Source organism: Leucopleurus acutus (assembly GCF_964270905.1).
Source record: "Leucopleurus acutus genome assembly, chromosome: 1".
Classification (NCBI taxonomy): Eukaryota; Metazoa; Chordata; class Mammalia; order Artiodactyla; family Delphinidae; genus Leucopleurus; species Leucopleurus acutus.
This window is the reverse complement of record NC_139142.1, coordinates 187,663,267-187,670,758: the sequence shown is the minus strand read 5'-3', so window position 1 is coordinate 187,670,758 and position 7,492 is coordinate 187,663,267. Positions and strand designations below refer to the sequence as shown.

The following is a 7,492-nucleotide window of genomic DNA, read 5'->3' as shown; positions in this document are numbered from 1 at the left end:
CTAAGAAGTCTGCATATATATAAGACAATTTGCTACGTAATAGTTCGTTTCCATTTTCTTTTCCGTGGTTAGGGTTTAACAAACTTAAAAGCTTCACAGACTAGGATGGAACCTAACAAATTCCCCTGAAACCAGTTGAAGGAGAGATATTAATTGAAAAGACTATGGACGTAAGTCAAGTGGTAGATTTGAACCCTGGCAGCGTGGCCTTTTAACAGCCCAATATCGTTACCTGTACAAGTAAAAGTGTATGACTTATGATGTCCTCCCAGTGTTACGGTTCAAAGACCCTTTAAGACTTATACGCAAGGTAGTGTGCTTCAACATTCTGATACTAAACATTCTGATACTAAAGGCAAGTATGTACTAAGCCTATGAAAAGTAACATTCACGGCCATGAATTGGCCCATATATTTATGGGCCAATTATATGTATTATATATATAAGTTTATATTTAATGATTTTGTGTTTGTGTAAATAGAGGCTCAAAGGGACATTTCTAGTCCTAGTTTCAAGAAAAAAAAGTCAAACAACTAGGGAATGAAAAAATTTAAAAAACTACATATATCTAATATTCCTCAGAAGGAACTATTACAAACTATAGATAAAACTTCGAAGAACTGGCTACAGCTGGAATTGAATTCAATTTATTACTCAATTAACTAAGAACATTGCGTGCACGCATGGAATGTTCACTGTGTCTTTAGAATTCTCCATGAGTCTTTTCATGTTTCTGATTATCTTCTGATACCTTTTTGTTCTGGACTATCTTTTCAAGGGTATTTGTATAGCAAATAGTTTTGAGAAATTTAGCATCTCTCTCTGGGGCAGAGGACGGATTTATTGGCTGATAATGATAATAAAGACAATGTCTCCCAGCGGAAAAAGGATGAGAAGGTTTGCTAGCAGCATTTTCAGAAAAGATTAAGGATAGGGTGGAGGGAAGCTCGTGGGTGGGGCCGTGAGCTGAGTGGGTTTGGTCACTCTACCCCATGGCTCATGGGAAGGTGTGAGACTAGGGCCAAAATCGGCCCCAACAGGGCCCTCCTTGAGCTTCAGGGAGGTGAGTTCCTAGAGGGGAGGGGGGGGGGAAGATCAGAGTTTGCTAAACAGGGCTCCTCTCAAGGAACCCAGCTCAGTGAGTCTACAGGCATCAGCTGGCCACTGTTGCTTTGCTCTACAGGAATCAGGGCTTCGGGAACCAGCACAAATGTTGTTACTCTGGCTGCTGCTATTGCTGTGATTAATAAACTGTTCTTTGTCTCTGGCCCAGGAGTCTCATATCTTCTGCCAGTGTCTATGATACTGTGGTAGGCTGACTTGTTTTCTAACAAATAAGGAAAACTGTAGACCCTTCACAGTTCTTGACAGTTTCAGTGACGAAGATGGAATACTGACACAACATGGCTTCCTGGAACAGGAAATACAAGAGCCTCTCCACAGTCCATTTAGTTCACTTAACATGACTTGAGGGAAGTCCTTGGATTTAATAACAGCCATATTGTTCAATCCAGCAATAAATAATCCTCCACTCCATTCTCTGTCACTGAGGAGGAATTAGGGAGATGGCTGCAGGCTGAGTACTGGGAGGCAGGTTCATGACTTGATTCTTGTTATCTCTTCTTGGGGTGAGGGCTAGAGGGTCGATCTGATGGTCAGCCTCACACCCATCCTATGATAACAACCAATGCTAAGATCCACCGTGGGTTAGAGGAAAGTTCTGATCCTTTTCATACAACAATTACAGAGACACTCACCAATGCTAAATGCAAAAAGAGGGAAATTTATGTCTGCTGTGGGCAGAAATCTTGCAAATCTATAGAACTTTGGCTGGTTAGCTTGGGAGATAAGGGGAAGGCACACGTATTTGTTAAGGAGGGATGGGAATAGCTTGGCCCTCTTACAGCTCAACTTCTTCTGAATTCTATCAAGCCAATCTTATATCCTTTCAGAGATGACAGTAAAAAGTCAGAGTTTTCTTGAAGTGGGTTTTGACCGTAAAGGCACTCTCTGGCCCTCTTAGTGAAAGTTCCTGAGATAGAGAAAAGCACATGGGAAATCACAGGTGAAGCACTGTGTAGCATTTGGGCACTTATTGCCCTGCGTTGCATCTATACTCTCCCCTGTACTGGCCCCCACAGGCTGAAAGATGGGGACATAATGGGTCTTTATAAGTTTTATGAAAATCCTCTTGTCCCTCTTGCTCCTGACTGATTCTTCCAGATGAAAAGTTTGGGTGAAAGTAAAGTATCATTGGAAAGAAATATCAATAGTTTTAGTTCCTGGAATGGGACACATTTATTTTGTGGCAATGGAAGGATAGAAAAAACAATCACCTGGGGAGGGAGCACCTTAAACACTGGGAAGTACAGGGAAATGAAGGGACATTAATATTCTTTTGTCTTTTAGAACAGCTCCAAGACTCTTCCTCACAGAGGAAAATGCCTTAGTGCAACTCTCCCAAACTATTGCAAGATCCTTGAATTTAACTGACTCCTGGGTTGCTATCTGATACACAGCTTTGATTGCAGTTTGATTGCTGTTCTCTTAATCGTACTTCTCTGTATTGGAAATAGCAGCAAATGGCCCCAGCTTCTTCACCTCCCTTGTGTATCTTTAAAATTCCATTTTAGCTCCTTTTTATTTTTGAGTCACTGGCTACAACTCTTTTCTGTTTTATTTTATGGTTCACTTTAGGTTTTAGAGTATACAGCTTTAACTTATTACACGTATTAGTTTCTTATGACTTCTGTTATAAATTATTACTTGGTGGCTTAAACCAAATATATTCTCTCATGAAATGTGAAATATTTCATTGAGCTAAAGTCAAAGTGTTGGCAGGGTTACACTCCCTCCAGAAGCTCTAGAAGGGAATTTGCTTCTTTCCTCTTCCAGTTCCTGGTGGCTGCTGACATTCCTTGACTTACGACCATGTCACTCCCATCTTTTGCCTCCCTGGTAATACTGCATTCCCTTTTTCTATGTCAAATCTCCCTCTGCCTCTTTCTTTTTTTCTGGCTGTGCCACACAGGATCTTAGTTCCCTGAACAGGGATCAAACCCGTGCCCCCTACAGTGGAAGCGTGGAGTCTTAACCACTGGACCGCCAGGGAAGTCCCCCTCTGCCTCTTTCTTATAAGGACACTTGTGACGCCCAGATTATCTCAGATAATCTCCTCATATCAAAATCCTTAATCACATGTGCTGAGTCTTTGCCATAAAAGGTAATGAATGTTCACAGGCTCTAGAGTTTAAGACTTTTATCTTTGGGGGCCATTATCCAGCCTACATCACAGACTGCTTTCAAGTGGTATTATAACAGTTCACATATAGAATAAGAACTTTACAATGTTATATTTCCATTTCTCCCAATTGGCTTTTGTGCTATTATTGTTATACATTTTACTTTCACCTATGTTCTAAATCCTTCATCACATTGTTACTGATTTTTCTTTAAACAATTACCTTTGAGGATTTAAATAAGAAAAATATCTTTATGTATACTCACATAGTTTCCATTTTTAGTGCTCTTCAATTCTTTGACAGATCTAGATTTGCAACTGGTATCATTCTCCTTCTGGTTGAAAGACTTCCTTCAATATTTATTTAGTGCAGGTATGCTGTTGATTAATTCTTTCAGCTTTTGTGTGTCTGACAGATTCTCTGTTTCACCTCGTTTTCTGAAAGATAATTATTCTGGCTAAAGAATTCTAGATTAACCATTTTTTTCTTTCAGTACTTTAATAATGTTGCGCTGTCGTCTCCAGTATTGCATTTTAAAATTTTTGAGGGAATTTCCTTGCAGTCCAGTGGTTAGGACTCTGTGCTCTCACTGCTAGGGCTTGGGTCCAATCCCTGGTCTGGGAACTAAGATCGCATAAGACGTGGGGAAAGGCCAAAAAAGTAAATAAATAAAGTTTTGAAACATTTATATATTGTAACATAATTGCCACTGTGGCAATATTTAGCACCTCTATCATGTTATATAATCATAATATTATTGTCTGTATTCATTATACTGTGCATTAGATCTCTATGGCTTATCTACTACTAAGTTTGTACCCTTAAACAACATCAAACTATTCCCCTATCCTCTGGTAACCATGATTTTACTGTTTCTTTAAAAGTTTGACTTTTTTAGATTCTATATGTAAATGATACCATACAATACTTGTCTTTGTCTATCTGGCTTATCTCACTTAGCATAGCGTTGTCTTGTACTGTTTCGGAAAAAAACTCTGGGGTCATCTTTGTCTTTGTTACTTTATTTTTGTAATGTGCCTTTTTATCCTTACGGTTTATTTAAAGATTTTCTTTTTTTCACTGCTTTTAAGCAATTTGATTATGATGTGTCATGCTTCCTGTGCTTGGTGTTCACTGAGCCTCTCAGATCTGTGGAGTTATACATTTCATCATACTTAGAAAAATAGTTAGGAACCCACATGCATGTATATTATGTCATTTGAAGTTGTTCTATGGCTCACAGAAATCCTGAATTTTTTTTCCCCCCACAGAATCTTTTCTGTATCTTTCTTTCTGGGTGGTTTCTCTTTACTATTAGGTTCATGAATCTTTTCTTCTGTGATTGCTAACTTACTGTTTCTCTTAGCCAGTGCATTTTTTCTTCTCAGACATTTTCATTTCTGGAACATTGATTTGAGTTCTGTCATATCTTCTATGTCTCCACTTAACATGTTCAATCTTTCCTCTAGATTCTTGAATATATGGAATACAGTTGTAGTAATTTTTTTGTCCTGTCTACCAATGCTATCATCTGTCATGACTGGGGTCATTTTGACTGATTGATTTTTATCCCATTACATTAGTATATTGTATTTTCCTCTTTCTTTGCATGATTTGCAACTTTTTATTTTTTTGGTTGTGCTGCACAGCATGTGGGAGCTTACTTCCCAGACCAGGGATCGAACCTGTGTCCCCTGCAGTGGAAGTGCAGAGTCCTAACCACTGGACTGCCAGGGAATTCCCCTGCAACTTTTTTTTTTTTTTTTTTTTTAATTTTTGCTGTGTTGGGTCTTCGTTTCTGTGCGAGGGCTTTCCCTAGTTGTGGCAAGCGGGGTCCACTCCATCGCGGTGCACTGGCCTCTCACTATTGCGGCCTCTCTTGTTGCGGAGCACAGGCTCCAGATGTGCAGGCCCAGTAGTTGTGGCTCACGGGCCTAGTTGCTCTGCAGCATGTGGGATCTTCCCAGACCAGGGCTTGAACCCTTGTCCCCTGCATTAGCAGGCAGATTCTCAACCACTGCGCCACCAGGGAAGCCCCCCCTGCAACTTTTGATTGGATACTTGACAGTGTGATTTTTACCTTGTTGGGTGCTGGATGTTTTGATATGCGTATAAATATTCTTGAGCTCTGTTCTGGGTCTCAGTCAAGTTATTGGAAATGTTTGATTCTTTCAGGTATTACTTTGAAGATTCATTTGTCAGGTCCAGAGAAGTGTTTAGTGTAAGACTAGTTTTGACCACCTCCTGTGGCAAAATCCTTGTGAGTACTTAGGGAGTACCCATAAATTATAAAGCTTTTCACTCTAGCTGGTGAGAATATAAAATATTTCCAGCTCTTTGTGAGCTGTGAGTATTGTACCCTTTGATGCTTTTAGGTGGCTCTTTCCCTAGCCTAGCATGTATGTGCCCATACATGCATACGGTGACATTAATCCGCTGTGGACTTGAAGGGGGTCCCTCTGAGAATTTATGGAGCTCTCTCACTCTTTTTCAATCTCTTAGTATTCCCTCCTCTTAACTCGAATTTCCTTGGCCTTACTGGACATCTTTTCTTCAACTCAGGGAGACTTCTGGGGTCTCCCTGGGTTCCCCCCTCTTTGCATTATGATTTGGAAACTCCTCTCTTCAGAAAGTAAGTTTAGGAAATCACAGGGCTCATCTTGTCTGTTTCCTGTTACCCAGGGATCACTGTCATTAATTGCCTGATAGCCAATATCTTGAAATTCATTGTTTCTTATATTTTGTCTGATTTTTTAGTTGGTGAGCTAGGAGGATAAACCCAGTCCCTGTTACACCATTTTGGTTGGAAGCAGAAATCTTCCTATTATCCCTTGAAGAATAATGTGAGTGGTACATGTTCATGGTACAACATGGTATTTAACATATGTACCTGAATCACTTTGTTGTACACCAGAAATTAACACATTGTAAATCAACTATAGTTCGACAACAACAAAATATTTAATAGTCTAAAAAGAAAAAAAATGACTCCACAACACCTCGCAGTGAAACATTTAGACGGTGTCAGAGGAGGGCCTGGGGCTCAGGCTTTGTCGGTGTAGTCCAAGCTCTTATAGCACTAAACGGGACGTTATTTCTCGAGGCCAAAAGCCTGTAAGCATCTCCGCGTGTGAGGCGTCTGGAAGTAATCGCATAGGATACCGAGGGCGCGGTGGAGGCGCGCAGCCTCTCGAAGGCCCCGCCGTTGCCGGAAGCCCTCGCCCCTCTCCCCGCGCGCGTGGGATGGGCGGCTCCCGCCCGCGGCGTCTGACGTAGGACGTCGGCGTCGTGACGTGGCGTCAACGGCCGTCCGGCGGCTGGCGTCTTATCCTCGCTGCGGCCGCCCGGGGACGCTGAAGCTCGGCGTTTCCTGGCGGCACAAATGTCCGTTTGTAAAGCAGCAGGGCTGGAGTCTGCAGGATTTGCAGGCTTCCGTCTTGAAGGAAGTCTGGGAGGCTCAGAATTTCCAGCGTTTTCACCGTAGAGCCAGCCTCGCCAGGGCCAAACCACCCAGTAGCCTGACTGCCAGCAGCCTCGGCAGGTATGCCGAGTGGTGGGGGACTTACCTCGTCAGCTGTGAGCGTGTTCACAGATTCCCTGACCAAAGCATCCTTGCTTCTCTCTTCATTTCCCCGCCCCCCCTCCCCCCCCGCGTGACTGCCTCAGCTGCGGCTGAGCTTCTCGTGTCTTGATGGAGAATTTAAGGACCGTAAACCCTCTGCCTCCCACCCCCACAGTTTTGTATAATGTGTCGTTAAAGGGCTTGAAATGGATATCAAGCTAATCCTTGAAGGGAAACCAGAAAACGTTTGTCTTCGTGGTGGAAAGTGACTGATAAACTTGGGTAATTTTATGGTGATAGAGTATCCACCTCCTGGCATTGTTAGGAGAGTTAAATGGAGCAAATGTGTAAAATCCTTAAGTATTTTTTTATAAGTGTTCACTGCATGTAACTTTTTTTTTTAAGTTTCTGTGAACTTTCATGGATCCATTTATTAGGCCGTTTTCTAGCACCTGGTGAGTGCCCCATCCTTTTCTGTTGGTTTCTTGAAGTAGCCCACATCTCTGCCTTCCTGTCTGCTGCCTTAGGTAAAGTTTCCCTGTTCCTGTCTAAAGTGAGTTGGCCCATTCGTGCCTTAAAACCCATTTCTTCTTGTTTACTCAAGGGTATCATCACAGCAATTCCCTCTCTCCCAGTCATACTTTTTGCTTTCTACTGAATCATTTCCATCAGCAAATTAGTTTCCTAG

The 7,492-nt window shown here is 41.9% G+C and overlaps 1 protein-coding gene across 1 annotated transcript in view; it reads left to right on the top strand.

Annotated features, from left to right (window-relative positions):
• Positions 1-6,593: 6,593 nt before the first annotated feature.
• CCDC7 (coiled-coil domain containing 7) overlaps positions 6,594-7,492 on the top strand; it is a 288,810-nt gene continuing 287,911 nt past the window's right edge. Inside the window, exon 1 of the mRNA XM_082854544.1 lies at positions 6,594-6,783. The gene's annotated coding sequence lies outside the window, so the exon portion shown is untranslated. The remainder of the gene's footprint in view (positions 6,784-7,492) is intronic.